Genomic DNA, 11,082 nt, shown 5'->3' on the forward strand with positions numbered 1-11,082 from the left:
ATACTCAGCTATCCTGTCTCTCTCTATACCTAGCCCCCATCCTGCCTTCTGGAACCTTCTCCCCTTTTTCCCTGCCTGGCTGTGGAGACTTTCCGGTTTCCTCCTGAAGGCTGTGGGTGGGCTCCAGTTCCTGTGAGACAGACTCTGTTGCTGGAGTCTTGAATCACTGCAGAAGATTTTCTTTCTTGCGGATGAAGAGTGATCTCATCCTGGGTGTTTGGGGAGCCCTACTGAGGTCCTGCACCTTGACTGTAGCCACCTCTGTTCCTGTCTGTCCCTTTGTTTTCCAGAAATACATGGTCCTCAGCCCAGAATGCCTGAAATACTATGGAAATGATAGCGTCTCAAAAATTGTAGATCAGCTCACCAAGTTTAAGGCCCTTACAGTCTATTGGGCTTGGGCAACCCATCTTTGCACCATGTCTGATCCGAGTGCCGTCTTGCTGTCCTGTCCTTTTTCCTGAAGTTGCATTCCTGACACCTTTGCCCTCATCCTTCAGTCTCTTCAGCTGATTTTAATAAATGCCTGCAGCTCTGTTCTGTGCCCCATGTCTGTGTGCTGAACGGGAATCCTGTGAGGTCTTCAGAAGATCTGGGAGACCCTGAGAGTAATGAATTGCGTGGTCACTCAGAGCAGAGTGACAGCCCCTGATTAGCCAAGTGATCCTGGGAGAGCCATTGTAACCTTCTTTTTATGATGCAATGTGTGAAACCCTAACTCAAAATGTGAGCCCCAACTTGATATTTTTAGACTTCTAGCAGCTAGTCTAATACATAGAAACTTTCTCTTTTGCCCTACTGCCCCCAGCTTTGACTTCGAGATTACCCTAGAAGATAGCAATCCCTGACCCTGGACCTAGCCTGCCAGTGTCTTTACACAGCTGAGAGCTTTTGCAAAATCATCAACCACACAATGGCCCAAGAATGGTGCCTGTTTGCCCTAGCCCCACCAAGTCCCTGACACATTTAGAGCTCTGTTAAATTTATTGCATCCCTGACGCATTTAGTGCTCTGTTACATGTATAGCATCCCTGATGCATTTAGTGCTCTCTTAAATGTATAGCATCCCTGACGCATTTAGTGCTCTGTTAAGTGTTTAGCCATACAATATCCTAAAAGTGTAAATGTTGGCTCTAGATAACCTGTTATCACCCCCGGAGGTTAGCTGGCTTCTCCATTCTTTTTGGGTTGCTGAGGGTTTTGAATCATTGACAGGATGTCTAATTCATTGTCAAACCTTCCTGTTTCTTTGTGGTTTTTTCCTTTAAAAAACCCTGACCACCTCAGCTCATGGTCAAACTCTTCTGACCTTGCGTGGGTTATGAGGTTCGGTCCTAGTGCTGCACTGGATTCCCCAATAAACCTCATGAATTTGCATTGAGAAGGTCTCTCCTGAATTTCTGGGTGCATTGCTTTTTCCCGAGGCTGGGGGTCTGCTTCTTCGGGGCCTTTTATTTGGTGCATTGGCCGGGAAGTTACGACCACACCAGATTCTCAGAGACCCCTCTTGGAGGTAAGATTCCGTCGTTGTCTATGCCCTTGTCTGCCCTTGTCTGGTGGCTAGAATACCTGAAACTTTTGGTTTACAGTCATCTGTGCTCATGGAGATCAGCGAACTCCATGTTGGGATGGACAGGAGTTTTATCGGTCAGATGTGTCAGGGGATAACCAACTATAGCCTCGGGAGTTGTCCTGGGAGGTCTGTGGTAATTCTGAGGACACTCGGAAATCTCCCATCTGTGTGCCAACTTGGACACTCCTGTGGAGGAAAGATTTCGCGTCCTCTTGTCAGTCTGTTGAAAGTCCCGCAGGCCACGGACGCTGGCTGCGGTTTTTCTGTGTGTTCTCTTTGTTTTTTCTGTGTGTTCTATTTGGTTTTTCTGTGTGTTCTGTTTGTGTTCTGTGTGACTTGGACGATGGGACAGACTGTCAGCACCCCTCTTGGTCAGACTCTCGACAACTGCACAGAAATTAGAAACAGGGCATACAATCTGTCTGTAGAAGTTAAGAAGAAAGTATGGAGAATGTTTTGTTCTTCACAATGTCCGATGTATAACATCGATTGGCCACCAAAGGGCACACTTGACCTGACTGTAATTTCTGCCATCAAGAACATAGTGTTGCAGGAAGGACCAGGGTCTTACCCTGGCCAGTGTGGTCTGGGTAGACCTAGTGCAGGATCCTCCATCCTGGTTAAGGCCTTGGACTCAGAAAAACAAGCCAGGCTCCTGAGTCTTGGCACTTCATAACATGGAACAGAGAGTGGAAACAAAAATGGCGGAGCCCGACCCACCAAACAAAACTTATCTGTCAGCTCCTCATCAGATCTATCCCAAGATCGAGGGGCCTCCAGAATGGCTTGAATTTTCACCCCCTCCCCATGCCTCCTCAGAGTCCTCAACAGGGTACAGCTGAAGGGGTGGCAGAGGGACCAGCCACCTGGGGGTGGTGCAGCCCCAGCAGAGAGATCAGCCACTACAGAGGGCCTAGCACTGCAGGGGCTACAGCTACTGCCAAGGGGCCAGCGGTTGGGACCTGAATTTGATGTGTTCAGAGCCCCGAAGGACCAGACTCCACTACAGCCTTGCCTCTGCGTGCATACAGTGGCCAACTCCAACATTGGCCTTTCTCCTAGGCCGATTTATATAATTGGAAAGCAAATCATGATTCTTTTTCAGAAAATCCCTCTAGCCTTACAGGTGTGGTGGAATCCCTCATGTTCTCACACGAATCAACCTGGGATGACTGCCAACAGCTTTTACAGGTTCTCTTCACCACTGAAAAAAGAGAAAGAATACATTCGGAGGCACGAAAAAATGTGCCTGGAACCAATGGCCAACCAACTCAGCTCCAGAATGTGATAGATGAGAGCTTCCCTCTGAATCGTCCTGAGTGGGATTTCAATACAGCTGCAGGTAAGGAGCAACTGAGAGTCTACCACCAGGCTCTGGTTGCAGGTTTACATGGGGAGGGGTGTGTGCAGGCCGATGATCCGCCAATCTGGCTATGGTAAGGGAAGTTCTTCAGGGGGAAAAGGAGCCTCCCTCTGTGTTTTTAGAACGCTGTATAGAGGCTTATAGGTGTTATACTCCTTTTGACCCTACTTCCGAGGGTCAGCAGGCAGCAGTAGCCATGACTTTTATTGGGCAGTCTGCCTCTGATATCAAAAAGAAGTTGCAACATCTAGAAGGCCTGCAAACCTTGTCCTTACAGGACATGGTTAAAGAGGCATAAAAAGTATATCATAAGAGAGAGAGTGAGGAGGAGAGGAGAGAGAGGGAAAAGAAGGAAGCTGAAGAAAGATAGTACAGGTGGGACCGTACACAAGAAAGAAATTTGACTAAGATTCTGGCCACAGTTGTAGGCGACAGGGAAGCTAACAGAGAAAAGGAGAAACTAGACAGTCAGGGTACCTGGGCAGCTCGTGGTCAAGAAGGCCCTTGAACCCTGGAAGATTCCCACATCAACCTTTAAATAAAAACCAATGTGCTTATTGTAGAGAGCATGGACATTGGACAAGGGACTGCCCAAAAAAGAACCATAAGGCCCTCAGGGTTCTCACCATGGAAGAAGGTGAATAGGGGAGACAGGGCTCGGATCCCCTCCCCGAGCCTAGGGTAACCCTAAAAGTGGAGGGGACCCTTATGGACCTTCTAGTTGACACCAGTACAGAATTTTCTGTCTTAAAGAAGCCTCTAGGACAATTAAATGATAAAACGACTATAGTAATTGGGGCCATGGGTCAAAAACCATATTCATGGACTACCGACAGGAAGGTGTACCCAGCAAAGTGACAAGTAACCCACTCTTTCCTTGCCATCCCAGAATGTCCCATGCCACTACGAGGGAGAGATTTACTAACTAAACTAAAGGCTCAAATAAGTTTCTCCTCGGAAGGAGCAACAGTCGATTGGCAGACTCCCACGTCTATGGCCCTGGCCATAAAGCTAGAAGAAGAATATAGATTACATGAGGCCCAAGTGACTGAGACACTAGAGGAAACCTGGCTGAAAAAGTTCCCTAAAGCATGGGCAGAGACGAGAGGTGTGGGGGAAGTGAAACGAGTACCCCCATCATCATTAACTTAAAGACTGATGCAGTTCCTATTGGGGTGCGGCAGTATACTATGAGTAAAGAGGCTTGGGAGGGCACCACACCTCACATCCAGAGGCTGCTGCAACTAGGTATCCTAATACCCTGCCAATCTCCCTGGAAGACTCCACTACTGCCTGTCAAGCAGCCTGGTACCAACGGTTACCGGCCAGTGCAAGATCTTAAAGAAGTTAATAAGAGGGTTCAGGACATCCATCCTACTGTCCCTAACCCTTACAACTTGCTCAGCTCTCTTCCTCCTGACAGAAAATAGTATACTGTTCTTGACCTAAAAGATTCATTTTTCTGCCTGAAGCTGCACCCCACGAGCCAGCCGATTTTGGCTTTCGAATGGAGAGACTCAGAATTGGGACAGGTTGGACAATTAACTGGGACACGACTGCCTCAAGGGTTCAAGAACTCCCCAACTCTCTTCGAAGAACCCCTCCATCTAGATTTGGCTCTGTTTAGGTCAGAGAACCCCCAAATAACTTTGGTGCAGAACGTTGACAATTTGATTTTAGCTGCTGATAATGAACAGGAGTGCACACGGGGAACTGAGAAACTGCTGACTGAGTTGGGTGAGTTGGGGTACCAAGCTTCAGATAAAAAAAGCCCAGATATGCTGAACAGAAGACACTTACTTGGGATACATTCTTAAGGAGGGGAATCAATGGTTGACAGAAGCTAGGAAGAGAACTGTGATCCAGATCCCCACTCCTACTACCCCAAAGCTAGCGAGAGAATTCCTGGGCACTGCAGGTTTCTGTAGATTATGGATACCAGGATTTGCCATCTTAGCAGCACCCCTTTACCCTGTCATCAAAGAAACCAGGGTTTTTTCATGAACTCCTAAGCACCAGAAAGCTTTCAAAGAAATAAAAAAGGCTTTACTCAGTGCACCAGTCTTGGCCTTGCCTGACTTAACTAAGCCTTTCACCCTCTACGTGGATGAGAGAGCAGGAATAGCCGGAGGGGTCTTGACCCAGGCTTTGGGGCCATGGAAACGACCCGTAGCCTACCTATCAAAGAAGCTAGATCCTGTAGCCAGTGGATGTCCATCTTGCCTGAAAGCCATTGCTGCAACAACCCTACTTCTCAAGGATGCTGAAAAACTGACCTTAGGACACCAGGTGACTGCAGCCCTCTGACAGGTGGATGATGAGCGCCCGCATGACTCACTATCAAAGCCTGTTCTTAACTGAGCGAGTGATTTTGCCCCACCGACTATCCTCAACCCCGCTACTTTAGTACCTGAGGTAGACGACTCCCTGCCTGTACACCAATGTATGGACATCCTGGCAGAAGAAACCGGAATGCGGAAGGACCTCACAGACCAATCCTGGCCAGGATCCCTTAATTGGTATACAGATGGCAGCAGCTTCGTGGTTGAAGGTAAGCGGAAAGCCGGGGCGGCGGTGGTAGATGGAAAACAGGCCATCTGGGCCAGTAGCTTGCCTGAAGGAACGTTGGCTCAGAAGGCAGAACCGATTGCACTAACCCAAGCCTTGAGACTGTCAGAAATGAAGTCTGTCAACATCTACAGGGACAGCAGGTATGCCTTCGCCACCGCACACAAACATGGGGCAATTTACAAACAAGGGGGCTACTCATGTTGGCTGGAAAGGACATTAAAAATAAAGAAGGGGCTGGAGAGATAGCTCAGTGCGTAAGAGCACTGACTGTTCTTCCAAAGGTCATGAGTTCAAATCCCAGCACCCATATGGTGGCTCACAACCAATCATAAAGAGAGATCTGATGTCTAAAGACAGCTAAGGTGTACTTGCATATAGTAAAAACAAAGAAGAAATCCTGAGTTTGCTAGAGGCCATACATCTACCACAAAAAAACTGGCCATTATACATTGCCCTGGCCATCAAAAGGACCCAGATGCCATTGTCAGAGGAAATCAGATGGCTGACATGGTGGCCAAACAAGTGGCCCAAGGGACCATGATCCTTATAACCAATCAAGGGGCCAAAGAGTCCAAAAACTATTATGACATCAGGGAGACCAGTTTCAGATATACTCCTGGGGATCACCATCAGATGGAAAGATTAAAAATAGTACATAACTACACCCCCTATGGAGTAGCAGAGACAGAAGATGGGAAATCTATCTTACCCCGAAAAGAGGGACATCACTATGTCACCAATCTACATCAATTGACCCACTTGGGAGCTAAGAAATTAAAAGACCTTATACTCCACTCTGACTATCATGTCATGGGCCTCTCAGATATTGCTTAAGAGGCAGTACAAAATTGTAAAGCTTGTGATTTAACCAATGCTGCACATCATATAGGCACACCTGGTAAGTACCTGCAGGGAGGTAGGCCAGGAACATACTGGGAAGTTGACTTCACAGAAGTCAAACCAGCAAAATATGGTAACAGATACTTGTTAGTTTTCATAGTTACCTTTTCCGGATGGGTGGAGACCTTCCCCATGAAAAGGGAGATGGCCAACGTGGTGGCAAAGAAGATATTAGAAGAAATTTTTCCAAGTTTCCGCATCCCTAAGGTAATTGGATCAGACAATGGCCCTGCCTTCGTTGCCCAGGTAAGTCAGGGACTGGCTGCACAACCGGGGATTGATTGGAAATTACATTGTGCTTATAGACCCCAGAGTTCAGGAGAGGTAGAAAGGATGAGTAGAACATTAAAAGAGACCTTGACGAAATTAGCCTTGGAGACCAGCAGAGAAAGTTTGGACAGTCCTCCTTCCTTTTGCCCTGTTCCAAGTACAGAACACCCCAGGGAAATTCATACTTACACGATTTGAGCTCCACCATGGGGGACTGCCCCCTTTGACAGAAGCAAGAGGGATTTTTGACCCTGATGCTCCTTTTTCCCAACCCCTCTTAGCCCACTTAAAGGCCCTTGAACTTGTCAGAAAGGACGCCTGGGAGCAATTCAGAGGAGCCTACGAGCCAGGGACCACTGAGGTGCCCCCACAAGTTCCAAGTGGCAGACCCTGTCCTGATCTGTCATCACCAAGCTAGAACCCTTGAAGCCAGGTGGAAAGGACCCTTTCTAGTACTCCTGACCGGCCCGACTGCTGTCAAGGTTGATGGTATCCTAGCCTGGATCCATGCCTCTCTTGTCAAGATCGCACTGCAGGCAGCCCAAGATGACACCTGGAAACTGGAATGGACTGATGATCCTCTTAAGGTGCGCCTCCATTGCCTGCCAAACCTTGAAGAATAATAACCCTCAAGCCCCTTAAAGCTGACTTGGCAAGTACTGTCTCAATCAGGAGACATGGTCTGGTCTGCCTCTAAGGCAGCACCCCCTGATACTTGGTGGCCGTCCTTATATCCTGAAATCTTTGCCCTAACAGAAGGCTTAGACTCTTGGGACATTCCAGAATGGACTCACGAGGAGGTTCCCTCAGAGACATCTCAATTAGAAAAACGCACCCTTAACCAGGTGGTAAACTCTCGGGGCCACTATATAGCTGATCACCCAGGATGTAAAGATGGGCCTGCCCAGAGGAAGCTGCAGCAAACTCCTTTTTACATTTCTTCTTGAGACGTTAGAACGCGGGCTGCGGCTTACAGATGTGGAGGGTTAGAACAATTCTTTTGTAAACAATGGTCTTGTGTAACTTCGGGTACCATATATTGGCATTCAGGGCCCTCATGGGATCTGATTATGGTTAATAGAAGAAATAAGGGAACAGACTCCCTTAATACCACTTTTACTGCCCAGGGTAAACAGTTTTCCTCCTGGCATAAGGGACACCTATGCGGACTCAGGTTTTATATGACAGGATGGGATAACGGGTTTACATTCCAGATTCGTCTCAAGATAGAAAGCCTTCCTCCTGTCTCTATAGGACCTGATAAGGTTTTAACACAGCAAGGACTCCCCAAGGCTACCCCTAAGAAGATCTTTCCATTACTCACCCCCCTTGTGTTTACCAAATCCCCACCTACCCTGCCACATAGTTCCCCTGCTACTCCTGGCTCAACTAGTCCAGAAGAACCACTGAGCACTACCCCTTAGCCCCTACAACTGGAGATCGACTCTTTAATCTCATACAAGGTGCTTTCTTTGCTCTTAATGCTACTAGCCCTGATGCCACGACATCCTGCTGGCTTTGCTTGGCAATGGGACCCCCCTACTATGAGGGAACGGCCATATCAGGTACCCCAACCAGTACCACAGATCATAGCCTATGCCCCTGGGGAGCGAGGGGAAAGCTCACTCTTAATGAAGTTTCTGGTTTTGGGTTTTGTTAGGAAAAGTGCCCCCACCCACCAACATCTCTGCAACATCTCCATGATTCTAAACTCCTCAGAAGTAAGACAGTACCTATCACCCTATTGGTACCTGCTACCCAATAATAACAGCTGGTGGGCATGCAGTACTGGGCTCACCTCTTGCATATCCACGTCTGTTTTCAACCAGACCAAGGATTTCTGTGTCATGATTCAGCTAGTGCTCCGTATTTATTATCATCCTGAAGAAGTAGTCATAGGAGCCTATGATACAGGACCAACAAGAGTCAAGAAGGAACCTGCTTTCCTCACGTTAGCAGTCTTACTGGGAATAGGGCTAGCAGTAGGTATCAGAGGCATATGGACAGGAGCTACCCCTTTGATTGCCAGACAGCAAGGCTTTAAGTACCTGCAAGATGCCATGGATCAGGATTTGCAAGCTATACAAGATTCAATAACAAAACTACAAGAGTCTCTTACTTCCTTATCTGAGGTTGTTCTCCAGAATAGGAGGGGTTTAGACTTGTTATTCTTAAAGAAGGATGGTTTTGTGCAGTTCTAAAAGAAGAATGTTGTTTTATGTGGACCATTCAGGGGCAGTTAAAGATTCCATGAGCAAACTAAAAGAAAGGCTTAATAAGCTCCGACTTGAGAGAGAAAATGCTCAAAATTGATATGAAGGATGGTTTACTAGGTCTCCATGGATGACTACTTTGTTTTCAGTCCTCATGGGCCCCCTAATAATATTACGTCTTTTGCTTACCATAGGGCATTGTGTGATCAACCGATTAATTGTGTTTGTTCACCAGAGAGTAAGCACTGTACAAATTCTTGTGCTACGCCAACAGTATCAAAAGATAGGGCAGAACAATATAGAATCAGAAACTTAATTTTGTAGTTCTATGATTAGAACAGACTGCTGTGAACAGTCACCATAACTGAGGCATCTTCTATAAAGGAAAGCACTAAACTGGGGCTGGCTGACAGGTGCAGAGGTTCAGCTTGTTATCATCATGGTGGATAGCATAGCAGCAGACAGGCAGATATGGTGCTGGAGAAGGAGCTGAGTGGTCTACATCCTGATCTGAGGTCTGCTGGGACTGGACTGACTTGTAGGCAACTAGAAGGAGAATCTCAAAGCCCAGCCCCACAGTGACACACTTCCTAAGAGTGCCACTCCTTGGGCCAAGCATATTCTAACCACCACAGGCATAGTAGTCCTGTGGTGGGTGGGAGAGCGGAAGGAGAAAAGCTGGAGTCCTTGACTGACTCTGGAATGGCAGGACACAGAGGAAGGAGGGTTGAGTGTTCTTGAGGCTTTAAGGACTCCATGTTTGTGTGGGAGTTACAGAACCGTGACTGTGCCAGGAGTGGCTCAGAGGTAGTGGCCTGGAGCAAGGATTGGTGTCTGCACACAGATCAGAGTTAACATTTGCCCATTGTTTGCATTTCTTCACTGAAATCTGAGCAAGTTCTTGCATGCAGGTCCTGGAGAATTCGGGCATAGCCTGACTCTGAAAGTGGTTTTGAAGCAGGTGGTTTCTAGACCAGGATCACACAGGCCATGGGTGTCATATAACCTAGGGGCAGATGGAAGGTTGGGGACAGTCTCTGTCTACAAGGCCCTGCACAGTGGAGAGAGTACATGAGGTTCCATGTGGTGGCAGGGACAGAGGCAGAACTCTGTGCTGTCACCCACACAGCCTAAGGGGTCCTTTTTCTCAGAGACCCACTATCTACTGGGCAGTGGTGGCCCACACCTTTAATCCCAGCACTGGGGAGGTAGAGGCAGGCAGATCTCTGAGTTCGAGGGTAGCCTAGTCTACAGAGTGAGTTCCAGGACAGCCAGGGCTACACAGAGAAATCATAACTTGAAAAACAAACCAAAACCAAAACCAAACAAACAAAAAACTAACAACAGCAAAAGAACATGTAGAGGATCTGAGTTTGGTTCCTAGAATCCATTGTAACAAGTCTCAGACCTCAGCACAACATAAGCCGTGTTAGAGACACCATTCTGATCTTAAACCCCAGCCCATGGGCCCAGCACCCACCACAATGGGGACAAAGAGCAAATCCACCAAAGACCTGATCCATCATTTCAGCCAAATCCCTGACTTTGCTTTCCACCTTCTGCAGTTTTGCTTCCTGGTAACTAACTGAAATATGATAGGCAGGATGTTTGTATAAAAGACAAAGGGTTGTTCAGTATGCTCCAGGTCCCCATCTTCTGTGACCTGTCACCCGTCTTCAAGGATATCCTCCTGCTTCTTCTGGGATTAAAGTATGTGACCCCTAGATACCTTTAAAAACAACTTAGGGGCTGGAGAGATGGTTCAGAGGTTAAGAGCACTGACTGCTTTTCTGGACAGAGGTCCTGAGTTCAAATCCCAGCAACCACATGATGGCTCACAGTCATCTATAATGGGATCAGATGCCCTCTTCTGTTGTGTCTGAAGACTGCTACAGTGTTCTCAGGTATAATAAATAAATCTTTTAAAGAAGATTTGTTTATTTTTATTTTATGTATGTAGATATACTTTGCCTGCATGTGTGTCTGTAAGTCACATGCATGCATGATCCCCATGGAGATCAGAATAGGGAGTCAGATCCCCCGGAAGTGAGTGGTGCTAGGGATCAATCCTGGGTCTTCCAAGAGAAGTCTTCCAGCTGGGTCTTCCAGCTCCATCCATTTGCCTAAGAATTTCATGAATTCATTGTTTCTAATGGCTGAATAGTACTCCATTGTGTAGATATACCACATTT

The 11,082-nt window shown here is 47.3% G+C and overlaps 1 pseudogene; it reads left to right on the forward strand.

The window, feature by feature from the left end:
* Window positions 1-1,916: 1,916 nt before the first annotated feature.
* LOC127695872 (uncharacterized) lies at window positions 1,917-7,300 on the forward strand (annotated as a pseudogene).
* The last annotated feature ends 3,782 nt before the right edge of the window (window positions 7,301-11,082 follow it).

Source organism: Apodemus sylvaticus, chromosome 1 (assembly GCF_947179515.1).
Source record: "Apodemus sylvaticus chromosome 1, mApoSyl1.1, whole genome shotgun sequence".
NCBI lineage: Eukaryota > Metazoa > Chordata > Mammalia > Rodentia > Muridae > Apodemus > Apodemus sylvaticus.